We start from the raw sequence: 17,775 nt of genomic DNA, 5'->3' as shown, positions 1-17,775 counted from the left end.
ATTACTGGTCAGGCAGTGGCCTGATTGACCTCCTTTCTCAACGACCGGCACGCTCAGGTCCAACTGGGTTCTTTCCTCTCATCAATCTCTCTCTGTACTTGTGGTGTTCCCCAGGGGTCTAACCTCTCCCTGGCTCTTCAACCACTATCTGGCAACTCTTGCCAAGCGCATCTCTACTTTCTGCTCCAATTCTCAATGTTATGCGGATGACACTCAGCACTCTTTCAGGCTCCCCTCAGCCACCTCTTCTTCTCTCATTCTAGACTGTCTGACCGCAATTCAGGAATAGTGCGCCACCAGTGATCTCTGCCTCAATACCAGTAAAAACGAGATCCCCCTCATTGGGACACCTGCTCCCTCCTTTCCTCTCTCTCTCTCTCTGCCCGCCCGCCTTGGGCCCTCTTCCTGCTCCTTCCTCGAAGGCTAAGAATCTTGGTGTCATCTTGGACTCCACCCTCTCCTTCTCTCCTCACATCTCTGATGTCTCTAAGAAGGCAAACTATCAGCTGCACCCCCTCAGAGGTATTCTCCCTTTTCTCCCTTTCCCCCAAAAGCTCACTGTCTCCAGAGCTCTGGTCCTCTCTAGACTGGACTATTGCAACAGCCACTTTCTAAATCTTCCTGCCTAGACTCTCCGGCTTTTACAACTTATCGAGAACAGGACAACAAGACCTGTCCTTGGCCTCAATCCCAGGAATCGAATCTCCCCAGCTCTGAAATCTCTTCACTGGCTCCCTGTGGCTGCAAGGATCAAATTCAATACCCTTTGCATCGGCTAGAAAGGCTTTCTGGGGCCTGGGACTGCTCTATCTCCAACGTGCTCTTCCAAAACATCTTCCTTCTCGAGCTCTACACTCATCCCCCTCCAACTCTCTGAGGGTCAGACGCTTCTCCAAGCAGAGAGTTGGGAGCAGATCTATCTCCTGGGCTGGGGCTTCCCTCTGGAACAGCCTCCCTGACTCTCTCAAACTTGAGCAGAAACACCTCCGGTTCCGGAAGCAACTCTAGACCTTCCCTTTCCCTTCCGCTATCTCTCTTCCTCTCCCCTGCTGAGGCACCTGACTGCCCCTTGCACTGGTCACTCACTGAACTTGGTCCAGGCTCCTGCATGTCCAGTTGCCCTTGCACTGCCTCCGGGCTCCGAAGCATTTAAGGGTCTGTATCTGCAACCCTATAGTCCCTTCTCTCTGCACTTATGAGCCACCTGCACTTGTGAGTTAACTGCACTTCCGCCTTCCCCTCTGGCACGCCTCCCATTCAATCTCCTCTGCACTTGCACAATCAGAATGACACATGGCCTAGTAAGATCGTTAATTTGTCCTCCCTTGTTTCCTGCTCCTTGTCTTGTCGCTCCTAGAAACACTTGTGTACAGGCGCGTTATAAATGCCACATCATATGATATCATATTGACACCAGCCAGTCCGATAACTCAAGTGCGTGGAGAATTTATCTCAACGTCACCATCCTGAATTTGTCTTTCCTCAGGAACTTGATCAAGGCCCCGAAGTCCAAAATGGGACAGAGACCTCCTCCCTTCTTGGGCACCAGGAAATGCTGGTAATACCAGCCTGACTCTCTGCTCAGGAGATTCACCTCTTCCACAGCACCCTTCAACAACAGGGCTCGCAGTTCTTCCTGGAGCTCCTGTTCCGTTTGGCATGGAGGTGGCACAGAGGATCTTTAAGAAGGACAGACAATAACCCCACCACATGAGCTCAAGGTCCCAGGCGTTGGAGGAAATCTCCCGCTTTTAGGGCCAATGCACTGACAGTTATCCACCAAACGGAGAGTTGTGGGCAGGGAAAATCAAGCGTCCTCGATGGCATAGCCACCCCTCTGCTGCTGCCGCTACTTGCTGGTCTTTGGAAGCCCACCTACACTTCCGCAGTACGAGAAACACTTTTGCACCTGCCTGGCTTGCGGGAGATGAGCATTCCTGCCGCAAGGCATGTAACGCCTGTAGCCCCTGCCCCTAGAGGCAAAGTTTAAGGCAGGCCTGACTGGCTGCGCAGCAAAGCCCAGCAATTTTGCAGCAATCTTTTACTCCTTGAATTTCTCCAGGGATTCATCAGCCTTTTGACCAAAAACAATTCTCCCTCAAAGGGCATGTCTAGAAACCTATTCTGGATGTTTGATGAAAAACTTGAGAAGCACAGGTAAGCCTAAGTACCAAAGCTGAGCCCATTGACCGGCCAATGCAGTCCGTCACCTCCCGTTTGCAGTGACTGCCTGGACACCTCCTTCCCATTGTCCACCAGCTGTTTAAAACCATCTTGCAGCTCCCCTTCAGGGATGTATTGGGCTGCGTGTTCCACCGCCTTCCAGAGGCCAAAGGAATACTGGCCAAATCCACTAGACCTATTACTTGTCTTCAAAGACATGCTGCTAGCTGTGAAGATCTTTTTTGCTATCGAATCCAGCCTCTTGCCTTCCCTGTCAGGAGGCAGGTTCGAGGTGGAGGAAGGTGCCCTGGTGGAAACCGTGTCCGCCTGTGTTAGGAAAGATTCTCTTTACTGCACCTTTCCTTCCATCTTTATGGCACCCCTAAACATTTTGCTTTTATTTTTCAATCTGACCTGTACTTTTTGCAGCACAGTGAAGCCTTAAGCTTCACTGTACTGGCCTTTGCTCACATGTTATGGGGAAACTGATATGTCCTTAAGGCTATCAGTAGTGGGAAAAAGTGTTTCCCTTAGTCTTGTGACTATGTTGCTACTTGTGGTTACTTTTGTATCACATGTGGTAACTTTTTATCATTGCACACAGCAGCATACACTGCAGTACAATGGGGTTCATTTTTGTTTTGCCCTAGACTAACACTCAAATGATTTTCTGGTTATTCTGAGGAGCTTAAAAGATGGGCTGGTGGCAGCAGTGCCTTTTCCCCAGTTTTTGGGGAATTTTGTGTTAGCTTAACCGCGTTTACCGCGTATGGCTACTTACTGTGGCTACTGGGCAAACATGGCCGTGCCACAAGGTTTTTCATCCATTCTTTTTGCATCTTCTTATTTAGCCTTCTTCCTGGCCTCAGAGGTCAAAAAGATCCTAAGGACTTCCAGTGCCCGGGAAAGCAGCAGCTTTTGGAGGGCTACTGGAGGGCTTTGTGTGTTTGCAGACAAGATGTGGGCTGGGTCAGTCTGACCCTAATACACATCCTGGTTTCTCTGTGTGTGAGTGGTATGCATGAGTGTTCCCGCCAGTGGTCCTGATTAGACCACTGTATGGTGTGTGTGTGGGCTAGTTATGCCATTGGCTAGTGGGAGTTTCGACTCCTACCTAGCTTTTACGATAAGAAGAGGGCCCCTGCATGCAATTCTCAGAGATCCTGGAAGAACCTGAAGGAGCCAAGAATCCGTCCAGCTGAGAAGACCCGCAAAGAAACCTGTAACCTGTCTGAAGGAGGCCTGGCAACCAACTTCTGCTGCAGTCCTGGTGGAGCCCTGTCTGTCTCTTGATCTACAGTAGGCCTGCAAAGGTGCTACGACCCCTGGATTGGAGGGACCACCCATTCCCGAAGCCTACTCGGTGCACAGCGCAAAAACCGCTTTCGGAAGTGCCATGGAATTGTCCTATGGCTGGCCAGCTTCGTTTTTGGGCTACCGCGTTATCTTCGTTGCCGTTCTGAGTTTCAGCCTGAAACTTGGCACACCCTCAGCTGTCACTGCAACGGCACCCTCTGGGAGATTTCGCCGTCCTAGCCCCAAGGGGACCCTAGAAAGACCGGAAAGTCCTTCTACTGAGTCCTGCTGCATCGGTGTGCACGGTCCAAAACCTGCTTTTCTGACCCCACCTCCAGTCCCGAGAAGGGTGCTGCATCGTTTGTTTCTGCATTTCTTCATCAAGAGTCCTTGCACCAGCAAAAGATCCTAACCAGAGAATCACTCGAACCTGCAACCCGTGAAAATCGAGGACCGCGGATTTTGGCGGGAAAAGCAAGCCAGGACACCCTTCCTTTGTTCTGGAAAGTCTTGGGAAGATTCGGAGTGAGGGGGGTAAGTTATTGAGCTTTTAACATACCCCTACACTCCCATTGTAAGTCAATGGACTTATAATATTATTTATCTAAAACCTATTGGCTTTGCCAATACTTGCCTTGGCAAGACTTCTAACTGTTGGGGGGAATATTGGACATTGTCTATCTTGAACCCTGGCTCTAAGAATCCGTCACTGGACCCCAGAGACCCTACCTACATTTTCTCCTGCCTCCCGAGTGCTGTATCTTTGTATCCTGAACAATAGGGCACAAGGCCCCAGGCAACTTAGGGTTGGACAATATTAGTTAGGGGTTACCTCTCTGTGGACCTTTTTGTGTGTAATACTCACCTATTCATTCCCTTGAAGGAATATCTTGAGTTGTATTATGCAGTTGAACCTGTGATTGTATACATGTATTTTAGTTTGACGGTATTGGCTGATAAATCCACATGCTTGTGTTCATTTTTCTTATAGTATATTTGGCCATAATTAAATAACTATTTTTATACATCCTGTCTAAGGGTAATTTGTGACTCCTTGTGGACCCTTTACAATCTCACCCCTCCTTGTGGACTCCTTGTGGACCCTTTACAATCTCACCCCTCTGAAGATCTTAGCCTAGACCGCCTGTCACTGCTACCTTAAACTGTTTTGGCAACAGCTTCCCAGAGTTGTTGCCGTCGCAATATAGGTTGGCCTTCTATACATCTGTCCACCAGGCCAGAGTATAAGAAATCAGTCTTAACAGCCTGCACAACTAGATATTCCTGGGAAGGGTGAGAGGACAAAAAGGACAGATCCCCTCTTCCCACCTGTATTTACCAGTCGTGGTGGAGCTGATCAAAGGACTAGAGCAGGGGCGTTGCCACAAGGAGGCGACTGTGCCGACTATAGCTGGATTCAGTGGCATGTGTCTTTCGGTAGCTGGACCCTGGTCCAAAATGTTGGTTCATTCAGAACCCTGGACTGGAACTGCCGAAGCATTGATCTCGAGAGTATTCGACCACCCTGTCCACTAATTACCTACATTTTGCATGGTCATCAGTGTAAGGCTGAGCCTGTTGCAATTCTACATCTGGGGATGCATCCAGCCGACTAGCATCATGCAGTCCCTGGGCCAAAGCCAAAATAGTTGACACCACCAGCCCCTGAATATATGGGGCCAACGTCTCCCCGATCGTCCACACCGAAAATGTGTTGCATGGGGCCGAAGAAATCGATCCAAGATAGCAGGGTGAAGGATTGGTTGCCGATGGTCAGCATCGAGGGCTTATCCTTCGGCGTCAAAGAGGTGGCTGCCGATGGCAAGCAAAGCTTGGGCACTGAAGAAGTGTCAGGAACGCCAGAGCCCTGAGGCTCACAGGAAGTCCCCAGCTTTGAATGCTTAACTGCCTTTTTCGGCGTCGAGCCCGAAGGCTCTCCTGACTCTGATGGCATTTGGGATTGAAATCATCAATATTATTCTTTACAATAAATACTTCCGCTTCAACAACAAATTCTACCTCCAGATTTCGGGCACATCAATGAGCTCCTCAGTGGCCCCCTGCATATTCAAATATTTTTATGTACCATTTTGAGAAAAGATTTATTCTAAACAAAGAACCTTGGAACAAGAACTTGATTTTCTGGAAACGATTTATTGATGACATTTTTGGCATCTGGAATGGGACACAAGATGAATTGCAACCATTTTTTGTCTACCTTAATTGGTGTCACAGAAAGATTCAGTTCACATTGGAAATAGGCAATCCAAAAATACATTTTCTGGATGTTGACATCACCAGACTAGACAACACATTTATCACAAAAATCTATAGAAAACCTACGGATGACAATAGTACCCTACATTACGCAAATTTTCACCCATCACATTTGAAACAGAATCTACCGTACAGCCAATGCCTAAGGGCTAAAAGAATCACTTCAGATGCAACCCTAATGACACATGAATTTGAAAAAATGCTAACAAGGTTTAAGACAAGAGGATTCCCGGAACATACTATCAATAATAAGGCTATTGAACGTACTGCAACCTTGGAGAGAAAAGAACTGTTGAAAGAGAAGCCAAGAAATGAAAACATGAGATTGATACACACACTCAAATTTTCAAGTCAAAGCTTTCGGATCAAAAAGATTATTCTAAAGAATTGGGACATCATAAAGTCTGATAGCAATCTCAACAAACTATTTCCGGAACCTCAAATGTTGGCCTTTAAAAGGGGCAAGAACGTCAGAGACTCGCTGATCAGAGCTGAAAACAAAAGTCAACAGCAAATGTTCCTGGCTAAACCAAAACACGGCACATTTGCCTGTCTTAATTGCCAACATTGTTCTAATATTTTGAAAGGAGACCACATCCGACATCCCAATAGTGGCAAGAGAATTCCTCTAAAAGATTTTGCAACTTGTGACAACAAAAATCTAATTTACGTCTTGAAATGCCCCTCTGGCAAATACTATGTAGGAAAAACCACGAGAAAAATAAAAGAAAAGACTTACCGAGCACAAATCTAATATAAGAACAGGCAATCAGAAGTCACCAGTATTTAGGCATTTCAATGAGAACCGACATAACATCTCACAGATCCGATGGGTGGTCCTGGAAATCACGAAACACTTACCCAGGGGCGGAGATAATGCAAAAAGACTTGCACAAAGAGAATTGTATGGGATTCACAAACTTGATGCATTAGCCCCATTGGGTCTAAACTAAGACTTCTATATGGGTTATTTCTTATAAATCTTACCAGAGATAAGACAAAGCTAGATGATAATGAACCTCCCAAAATATTACTTACAATTATATTACTTTCAGCAGACCCTTTTTTTCAACCCCCCAGGTCTATGATTCTTGTTCCCGTTATTCAGAGTCTTTAACTCCAGTTTAAACAACCCTACTGTTCCTGTTGATATTTTCCTCATTATGTTTTCCTCATGATATGTTTCTGAGATTGTGAGCTTGCGTAAAGACAGTCCCACTGTTACTAATGGTCTTTTTTCCATGTCATCTCTCTGTATACAATTGTAAACACCTTACAAAACTGAACGATTCTGATTATGTTGTGATTTCTATATTATTGTTATTTTTACCATTTATCACAAATTAGATAGATTTAGCATTAGGGACATGTGAATTCAAACCATGACAACGACTGATCTTTTGAGATGTTTCCCACACAACATGACTTTTACATTTTTTACATCATTTTCTTAATGATTCTATTTTTTACCATCTCCTCCCTTTTTTTATTACTCTTACGATGTTGACCACACTTATTACCTCATACTATTATCTCATAATACTTCTTTACACGCATCATCAGATTTTATTGGCTCTTTGTTTTAGATGCTTTTACTCGTTAAACATCATCTGGATGTTTTCTGCCAGTCGAGCTTGCTTTCAGCATCCATTAAATATTCTTCTACTTATCTTTTTGTGTTTACCGAGGCACTTTACATCGGAATATACATGTTCCTGCTTTTACACACAATATCAACCCCCCTCCCTTTTTTCATTCGTTACTAAACTGATCTTTTCCAAGGACATCCTCCAACAACCCTGGTTTCTTCGTACCTACTTCGATATTGACCGCAACTGCGCATGCGCGTGATGACGTCACAGTGTTTACACCGCGACATCACACGTTCTCTCGACACAGTACGTTGATTTGCATCGCTATACTTCTGAGTATTTAAGGACCGCTTCCAGTCACCTCCTTTGTAGCGGATCCTGCCAGGAGACAGCTCACCCCGGAAGACTGTGGTGTTCTTCTTTTCTTCTACACTATTTCGTCCAACATGAGTGTACTTCGACTCTTGATACTTGTTTGACTTTAAGCCCACTAGGGTCATTTAACCCTTCCTTTTTTTCAGATTTCTTTTTAGAACAGGGGTTTTCCCTGGCCCATTCATTGCTGAACACAATGGCTGACCACACTACTAACCTGGATCCCGCTTCAGTATTTACTCGTTAACTGTGTTGAGACCCTTGCTGGTAGGATACAGCTATGCCTTTACTATCCTTACTTTTTCTTACCTACCGATCCATTCTAATAATTTTTTACAATATTCTTTTGCATATTTTACGAATAGGACCTCAGCATATTCTGACACAAATAGACAGAGGATCTACTTCCCACCTTCTCTATGATGTAAAACTATCTTTTTGATGACTGGTATAATCTAAGCCATCGGTAAATGTTCTCTTGGAATATTGACATGCCCTATTTTTGACAGAAATTACTTTGACTATTAGGTTTAACACAGCATACTAAATAGACATTATATGTGATTCACTTTGTGATGAACTTTTTTGTACTGATAGGACAACACAGTGTGTCTATGACCATTAGTAAGGAACAAATGAATGAGCATGATATGGGTTTCTTTTTGGATCTTTATCCACAAAATTCGGTGTTATGATATGACTGATTTGATTACCTTTGTAATAATATATAAGTTACTCTGCATTGAGATGATTTGTTCTAATGTGGATTTATTTGAATGTTATGTTTTTCAGAGATTGTTTGAAAAGTTTGAAAATTATTAAAATTGCCCCTGAAGAAGTGAACCAATTCACGAAACGCGTGGGCTCCTAAATAAATCATTGGATTTAAACTAATATACGTTTTATCATTGTGTATATTTGTACATATGCAATTGAACAATTATTATTGATCATTCTACTGTTAATCTCAATCGAATATATTACCCAATCTTCTATTTAATAGAAAAAATTAATAATAGGACTCGTCATTGAGCCACCCATAGAGTGCAGAGGACGTGAGTTCCCAGATTTGGGAACTCGACTTTTGTTTTATGTCTTTGCAGCCCATATGTCAGGGCTGTCATCTTTCTCCTCCGCACATTAAAATGCATTATTCCCTTGTATAAAATCCACTTACTATATACACACATAAATCAGGTGTGTCGATTGATCTACTCATATTGTCTGATGGCATCAGTATTAGTGCTTGCATGGGGTCGGGACCCCTGAGCGCCACTGAAGCCTGCTGTTTCGGGGGCGCACCTCCACCTATAGCCACCTTTTCAAACATTGCCAGCATCTGGGATGCAAACTCTTCCCACTCTTGACGAGTAGTCGTCCCGTCGATGACTTACCTCGCTCTGGCGAGGAGTCAGAATCGAGTCAGTGCCTGTGGTGCCTCCTCTTCTTATGAGACGATGCAGAGGAAGAGTGGCTCCATGAGTGAGACTGCTTCTTTGTCTTGTGCCGATGTTGTTTCTCTTTCTCTGAGGTAGGCCCCTCTGTTTCGGCTTCTGAGGACAAAACAGACAACCGTGCAGGTGATTTCACCCACGGCAAGCATGGCTGCCTGCTCTCTAAGGGACTTAGGATACATTTTTCCACACAAATCACACCCCTTGGTGTCGTGGCCCGTGCCGAGGCACCACACGCAGATGTCATGCGGGTCAGTCACCGACATCTTGAAGTCACAGTCAGTGCAGCGCTTAAGATCTGAAATCTGAGGTGCAGACATCTCACGGTCAAGGAAAAATACAAAATCTGATGAGAATTTCATCAAAAAGAGTCGAGGACTCGATAAATAACACAATGTTCCTCAAGAGCAGTGTGTCAAGTGTGTGGGAGAATGGAACTGAGGTACAGGGCGAAGTGACTCGGTATATATACAATACCTGATGTCACGTTCGGAGCAGACGATCGAACACAGCGCAAGACGGATTGACGATCAACAGCGAGTTGAGGTCCACTACGCCCCCTGTCAAAGTTTTTCCAAGCAGCAGAGCTTGATGAGGATATCTATGTGATGAGGAAACTGGGAGAAAGGCAATACATTGAAATGCTATTTTTCCTTGGGGAGAGACACTCTTACCACTGGGTTAAAGGAGGAACTGGCTTATTGTCACTTTGATATATTTTCCACCTCCTAGCAAGGGTGAAAGGGTAAAAGGGTAAACTCCAAGGGTGTAACCCAACAAAGTATTGTATCCAAACAACAGGTCTTTCGTACCCATAAAATTAAATATCCTCCCAAAGGTATATCAAAAGGAATGACGGAAATATGGCTTTTTCTATACCATCTGTCTTCAATAAGGTTAAACCCTAAAATCCTTCTACTTACATCAAGGGAATTAAAACCACTATTAAAAGTAGAAAGGACGTGGGAAAACCTAATTTCCTTAAAATGTTCTACATGTCCCAGAATCCCTGAGGGACTGCGACAAAGAAGAGGGCTGATGAAGCATGCAGAAGTAAAGGACAGGCAAACAGACCTAGCAGCCTTTGCCAGGGTCAGGCAATTAATACTAAGGGCCTGCACTGGAAGTCAACTGACCCACTTAAGAGGCATAAACGGCTGCAGCATGAATGAGCATAAGAAAGAAGCTGGAGCGGTAGTTCGAAGGTTGGCAGTAGTAGCAGAAGCAGAGCACAAGGCTGGCAGTTCACAAGGAAGTGTGAGCACTTACATGCCAGAACAAGAGAGGAACAGATTTCACCTGCGGGTTCAGAGTTGGCCCTGTGCTCACAAACCCCGTTTGGCTGTGGCTGCAATGGAAGAAACTGGGAGAATTTAGCAATCTTTCCATGTGCGCCTAATTGCCTTGAATGCAGAGCTGAGGCTGCACGGCTACCCGAGGCCCGTGTGCTTCTGCAAGCCAAGGAAATTCTCTGTGGTCGAGACCAGAGAGACGCAAAGGGGTATGAGTCTCAAGAGTGCCTGAAGCAGTAGTAGCAGAAAGAAAGTCGGGAAGTAGAAGACGTCAGCAGCAGTGATTTTGGAGTCGGTGAAGCTCAATTCCAATTCACAAGAAACTCCTTGCCGGTAACTGAAACCAACTAAATTAACACTTGCATAGAACTGGGAGTGAGCAAAAGTTGTTTGTTACAGTGGGAAATCCTCACAACAAAGAAAATGTATCCCTCACATATTTAGCACAAGTTAAAGTGCTCGCTTAGAGCGAAAGTCTCATTTTCCATTGTTGCATTAAAAACCCTTAGCGGAATGGTCGCGTGTCTCCTATTAAGAGGATAAATGTTGCCAGGTAATCACTCGAGAGGTAGCAGCAAAGCTTTCTGAATTGTTACAAGAACACTTACATGAAAGGAAGGTAGTGTGTAAGGGATTATGATTCCCAATACACGTTAAAGATGAACTCTGTATGAAGAAAACGGAAAGCAAGTCTTTAAATGTTGAAATTCGTCAAAGAGTGGTCGCATGTACCCAATTTCATTTCTCTAATGAAACCTGACTCTTGTAACTTTCAGAATAAATACTTTGTAGTTGTAGAAGTTGCTGGAGTCACGAGAAGGACAAGCATTACCCAAGAAAGTAGACCGATACTTTCTAAGGTGAAACCAGCCCTATTAAGACCTAATATTTATTATTATTAATAATTATTATTAACCACCGATTCTTTGAAGTTGTTGAAGCTGTTATAAATCCAGTGTCGTCTGATACAAGGGTAACAAGGTTATCCAAGGCCCGAAGAGTGGCAATACAGCTTTGGGGTAACTACTGGAAACAAGAAGGTGTGTATTAACCTGCATAAGGGAGCTGTGTGCTTCTTAGCAGAACTGATCAGCAATCGGTGAAGCTGAGACTGTTAAGCCTGAAAAAGAGAAGCATTCTAGAAGCCAAGACAGGTTCTAGTGGTAGCTGCAAGACAGACAGAAGAGGCAAAGAGGCTGCCCTTACTTGCCTACCTGTGGAGGTCGAAGATCCTTCTCTTAATTGCTTGATAAATCCTTAAAGTATCCAGTTGCAGCAGAACCAATAAAACTGTGGTTGTATATAATATTGTCAGAGCACCTTAAATTGAATGTAGTTGAAACAGTAGTAGATTGTGAAGCTAAGGAGTCTGCTTTCACAGTGCCGTTTGAAGAAGGGAGTTGTCCTGGAGAAAGAAACTCCCTTAGAAGAGGCATCTTGACCATTTATTCTAAAGACGCTGCAGAGGTTACAAAAAGGACAATTTTTGGAGCAGAAGTGGTACTTTTGTTTTGAACTTTGTCAATTCTATCCTGGAAGGAGGTTATCTAGGAATACCATTGGTGCGGTTTAATTTGTGGAGATTGGATAGGGAACTTTTCAACCAACGGAGAAGGAACTGTTACAAGTCCATTTATTTTGGTTGGGTAAACCTTTGTTTCTTTGGAACCTTCCAAGAAATGATTTAAGACTCTACTTTTCTTTGGGAAAAATGGTCTTTGGACATTCCTGGGAATGAGATCTACTCAGGACAAGTGGAAGTTATCCAAGTCACTGGTTATTTGGTAATCTTGTATTTATGTTGTTTATGCTTTGTTTTAAATGCTTTGTTGTTTAGTGTGAGGACCCGTTTTGTGTATGCTAGATATTCCCTTACATCCTGGGCTAGGTAGGACATTCCCAAGTAGAGTAGGTTTAGTTAGGTTTTCTTTGCATTTTCTGTTAAAAATAAAATATCAAATACGGAGCAAACAACAAGCAGTTGTCCGCCTCTCATTACTGAGCCCTCACAGTTGGTTAACATTTTAAAGTTTCAATCCTTGCATCTCTTGAATCCAGCATCTTGGGAGTGGACATATTGGCAAGAATGTCAAATTTTGAATCGAAATTGAGTGGAAATCGAGTGAAAATGTTTCTCTCATGATGGCCATTACCAACGAGCAGGGTGCTGCGTGCACGGAAAAAAGGAACTGAAGTACAGGGTGTAGTATATGTACAGTGACCAACATCACAACCAGAGTCGACAAGCACCACGTCGAGCCAAGAGGGATAGAGGGCCGAGCAAGGGCCACTACACCCCCTGTCGGAATCCTTTCAGAGCAGCTGATGCTGGGATGTATATCTATCTGATGAGGAATCTGCGGGAGAAAACAATCCATTGATATTATTAATATGTGCATTTAGCAGAGCAGTGCCAGATTCACTTATACCAATTTAGCACCTTAGACTAGTTTTCGCGAGGCCAGGTTTCATCATGCTCAATTTTCAGAAAAAGGCCACATTTCACTATTATCAGTTAGCATAGTAAAGCTAGATTCTGCTATTTCCTGTTAGCTCATTTACACAGTTACCACAGCAATGGCAGATTCAGTTACGTACAATTGGTACAGCAAGATCAGGTTTCATTGTGCTCACTTAATGCAATATAGACAAATCACATTGTTATTGGTTAGCACAGTAAAACTAGGTTCCATTAGGGGGGGCATGATCGACCTGGGAAGCATGGAGACGCTTCCTCTGTGAGCTCCAGAGCTTCTGCCAGCTGATCGCTCCTGCAGATCACAGTATTCTTTGAGGTTATTCATAGACCTGCCTACTCTGCGGGTTTATCCCAGAGACTCAGGGAAGAGCATAGAGCCTCCAGGATTTCCGGCTGTGTGAGCAACTTCCCCCACACCTCAATGTGATTGGTTAGAGAGCTAGTGGCCAACCACATGGAGGTGTGCACTGAAAGAAAGTATTGAGCGCAATTCCTGCTCATTTTGAGTTAAATTGACGTTCGGTTTGGGTTTTTTTTGTACAAAATATGGGTGGGAGGGTGTTCAGAGTTTTGGCAAAAAAGGGGCAGAGGAGGATTACATAATTCTCTGGGTTTTTCTTTTACAAATGTTGTCAGGTCTTGTTTCTTGTTCTTCTTGGGTTGTCTGATGAGGGAACCCACCCAGGCATGCAGTGACGCCGTATGGGGCCCAGAGTTCCCCCCCTTTCAGGGTTTGGTGCGCAGAAGGCGGAGGCCCGGCACTCTCAAAATGGCACCCAACTGCAAAGTGTAATTGAGCAACAAGCCTGACCAGCTCCGGCACCCGAACACTGAGCGAGACAGATGGCAGAGTCCCGACAGGGGCGAGTGGTCCCCCTGCGTCTTCTGGGTCCTCTTGCTGCAGCACACCTGCTGAGGAGAGAGCTGACCAGCCAGGTGCAGAAGGGGAGACTAAGGGAGCTGAAGTTGGAGCACCATGCAGTTATTATCTCTGGAATGGTGGCAGCAGTAAGCAGAGAGCAGGCTGGGGATAACTAAAAAGGGGGCAATTGCACGCTGCATGCGCTTGGTGAACATGGAAGAGCCGAGAGGAAGGACTGATTGCATTATATGTGAAAAACTGGTCCGAGAAGAAGGGACTGGCAGTGGGCTGGGTGTTACTTGGCCTTGTCACAGAGAAAGGAGACGTTAGCCTGGAGCTGCAGAGAGGCAGACCTATTCTGAAAAGCAAGCAGTTGCTCAGCGTGGAGTAGGCTGAGGGGTGTGTCGACCCAAAAACCAGCAGGGCTGTGTGGCAACAAGGGATTGAGGGGAAGATGAAGGTGAGGATGCAAGTGCAAGATGGGGGGGGAACGGAGTCAAGCGCAGGCTCAGATCCACTCACCTGAAAGTCCACAGTCACAAGGAGATTACGCACTGACAATGTGGTCAAATCTACAAATGCTCTTGGTGGAAATCAAGAAAGAGATTAAGAACAGTGCAGCAACATTAACCAGTTCGAATGAGGAGCTTGAAAAGCATGTCACGGCAGCAGAGAAATGGTTGGAGGAAGTGGAGACTGCCTTATGTGATCAAGGGTATGAGCAGGCTGAACTAAACGGAGAGGGTGGGGAGCAAGAAACAAGTGCTGGATTACGTATTGACAAGACAGGTTGAGTCGCAACAACATCCATCCGAGAGGTATCCCGAAATATGTAGCTGATGGGGAGTTGGAGGAATTTGTGGCAGCGCTCTTTCTCCACATACTGGGGATGCCAGACAAGGAAGTGATAGTTCTGGACCGTACGCACCGGGTGTTGCGACAAACACAAGGGCGTCCTCCCATCTATTCCCCTTGGATCCCCTGCCCAGGTGGCCAGGGAAAGGTAATCATTTTTGGATCCTGACCCTGGGGGTGGTGAAGCAAGCAGGATCACCTGGGTGGAGGGTTCACAGGGATTGGGAATGAGATGTAGTATTCAGCCGTTCCCTTCTAGGAAGAGTCCTCTATTTCAGAGGCCATTATGGGATATTGTCATTTATGTTCCACAGGTATTAAGTTTGGATTTCTAAATTCTGACCTGGTGGGCAGAAGATTAGGAGGCCACCCTCGGTTTAGTTAAACAAGGGAATCTTCTGGACATGCCAGACCAATCTACGTAGTTTGGCAGGCGGTCGAGACAGTCTCAGAATGAGAGAGCTATCGGAAGCCCACAATAAGCACACGCAGTAATGAACCACGAATTACTCTTAGAGAAGTGTATATGGAAAATATCTATACATTTATTGTCGGCCGGACCAATATGCACTAGTACACTTTAGCTATATCAAACAGTCATCACACAAAATCCTTATACTAGATAACATACATACATTACGTTACTTAGTGCAACAGAGTAGTAAAACACAACTCAACCCTTTCTTTACAGGTTGTGGCTAACACATTGAAAGTACAGGGCAATTCTTTGGATTCGTTCGCCAACTATCGAGTCCAGCCCTAAGAAGGTGGGGACCCTTGTGCTCAACACTACAGTTGTGTGTAAAAACGCACAACCACTCAAGCAGTAAAAAAAGCGGGTCTTCTTAGGAGGGCTGTAGCAAGTCAGGAAGAGGCCTGAGGCGATGAAGAATTGGATCCCACTATTTGAGCAGGGTCTGCCCTTGGCAGCAGAAAAGTTTTTAAAAGGTGAGAATAGCTAGGGAGCGCAGGCTAACCCAGCCAAGATCGAATACCTTTAAGGCATACTCATGCGTAAAAATGATCGGTTGTGCCAGGGGGCCACCGGTAAGTGATGCAAGTACTCACTGACCCTCGGCACAGTCCGGACCAAACTTTGCCAGTTTAGTTGAAGTCGCTAGTAGGTTTGAGCCTGCAGTTTAGCGGTGCTCCAACTCTTAGCGGCGTGGGGGAGAAAAATTGTCTGTAATGGGACAGTTGCCTTTTCTCAGCTTACAAAGGAGGTATGAAGACAATTCAGGTGCAGCACAATTCAGGGCACAGGAAAGTAGAACAGCAAGGGACCTATAGTGACCGTCACCAACAGGTAGTGTTGCGTGAATCACAGATGTGGGCAGAGTTACGCACTCTCCTAATTCGGGAAGAGGAGGAGCTAAGCCTGTCAAATTTGGCGCGAGAATGCATACAACCACAAGCAAGCTATGTCCTATGTCTCGGTTTTGCACTCGAGATAGTGGCAATTCTGCAGGATACAGTGCAGTACAGCTGGACAGTTCACTGGATGGCCCAGGAACACTTCCAAAAGGGCTCGTTTGATGGGTAAGCAGGATGCGCGGGAAGTAGTTCCCACTACTCCAAAGGGCCGAAGCGCCTTAGCAGGCCTTCTTGATCAAAGAAGAAAGCATGGGACAGCATTGGGCAAAGGGTGCCAAACCTTCCAAAGCGTCTCCGGCGGTTTCACAAGTCTGTTTCTTCGTACAGCTTGGCTCCTTCTTTAGTTTGGTGCGAACTCAGGTGATCGACCTGGAATAGATGCAGAACCCCTTCTCTTATCCAAGATTATTTCATGCCTAAATCAAGGACTTCCAATCGAACATCTGCTCTCATGCAGGCATCCCAGTCGTGGACCAATCACGGGCCATGGTGGTCTCAGTCATTCAGGCACTCCAGACATCCTGGCACCAGCAGGGTGGATTGGGACAAGACAGTCCCAACCCGCTTCCTGGGTGCACACATGTGACAAGCATAAGCTTGCAAAGGAGAATGGTTTTGCGGGAGGCTGCATGACCAAATAAGGAAAACCCTGATTAATCGACCTGGGTGAAGGCAAGGGACAAAATTGCCATGGGACAGAACAAAAGACCTTGTGGCTCAGCCATTTTCGGACCTGGCCGCAGTTTTGAACCTAATGTGGTAAACGCGATGTGATTCAGTAAAAAGAACTAAGAAAGCTATAAAAAGGGACTTCTGCCATCAGTTTGTCCCAGGCACACTTGTACAATCACCAAAAATTCCTTCTAGGGTGTCTAGGGCCATAAAACAAAAAGGACCCCAGAGCACTGTACTGGAAGGTACATTGTGCACCGTTAAAAAGTTACCAAGAAATGGCAACATGGTCAAAGACTAAAGGAACATTGTTTCCTAGTATTAACAGTTGTAAGGGTGTCTCAATTGCCCCATAAATTGAGTGAGCAAAACCCCAATCCCAGGGGAGCACAGCTGAAGGCTGGCCTCCACTGGTAAAAGTCATGATAGGATAGCCAAACAAAAGCAAACCGTTTGGGGGGGTCCATAAATGGGGGGAAAATTACACAAATGAAATATTTCCTAACAATGGGCCTAGTAATTACAAGAAAATATCATCAGACACACCAGAAAGAAGGGAAAAAAGGACCAAGAGAAAGATGGCCAAGACATGGTATCCCCTTTCCCGAATAGTAACCAACCCAAACCTTCCCCCATCTTCCTGGGCTGTCAAAAACCAGTTCCCCTAATTTCTCCCCATTTGACACTTAACAGTACTGGGATAGAGAAGAGGCAAATAAGAAAAATGAAGACCACTCTTTTATCACTCTGATATTTGGACGAGGAAGATGGCTGCTAACAGCTGTAAAGATCAGGTATGTCCCGTTGATTGCGGTCAGGCAGGGCTGATTGGACATTCACACATGCAGCCTGTCAAGTGGCTGCAGGTGTATAAAAGGAGACCAGCCCAGCAACATGGGAGGCAGAAGGGCAAACCTCTGCGTGGAGGAGCGACATGAGCAGCAACAGGAAGGTTGGAGCAAGCGTGGCATGGGAGCTGGGGCTCTGTAAAGCAAACCGAACGTTAAGCAAGGTGCCGTGTGGAGAGGGTCGTTCCCCTGTGTTGGGTTGTCGACACAGGGGTATCTGAGGGGCAGGAGTGGGA

Source organism: Ambystoma mexicanum, chromosome 5q (assembly GCF_040938575.1).
Source record: "Ambystoma mexicanum isolate Mex_15411 chromosome 5q, UKY_AmexF1_1, whole genome shotgun sequence".
Lineage (NCBI taxonomy): Eukaryota > Metazoa > Chordata > Amphibia > Caudata > Ambystomatidae > Ambystoma > Ambystoma mexicanum.
The sequence above is the reverse complement of the archived record's forward strand: the minus strand, read 5'-3'. Positions refer to the sequence as shown.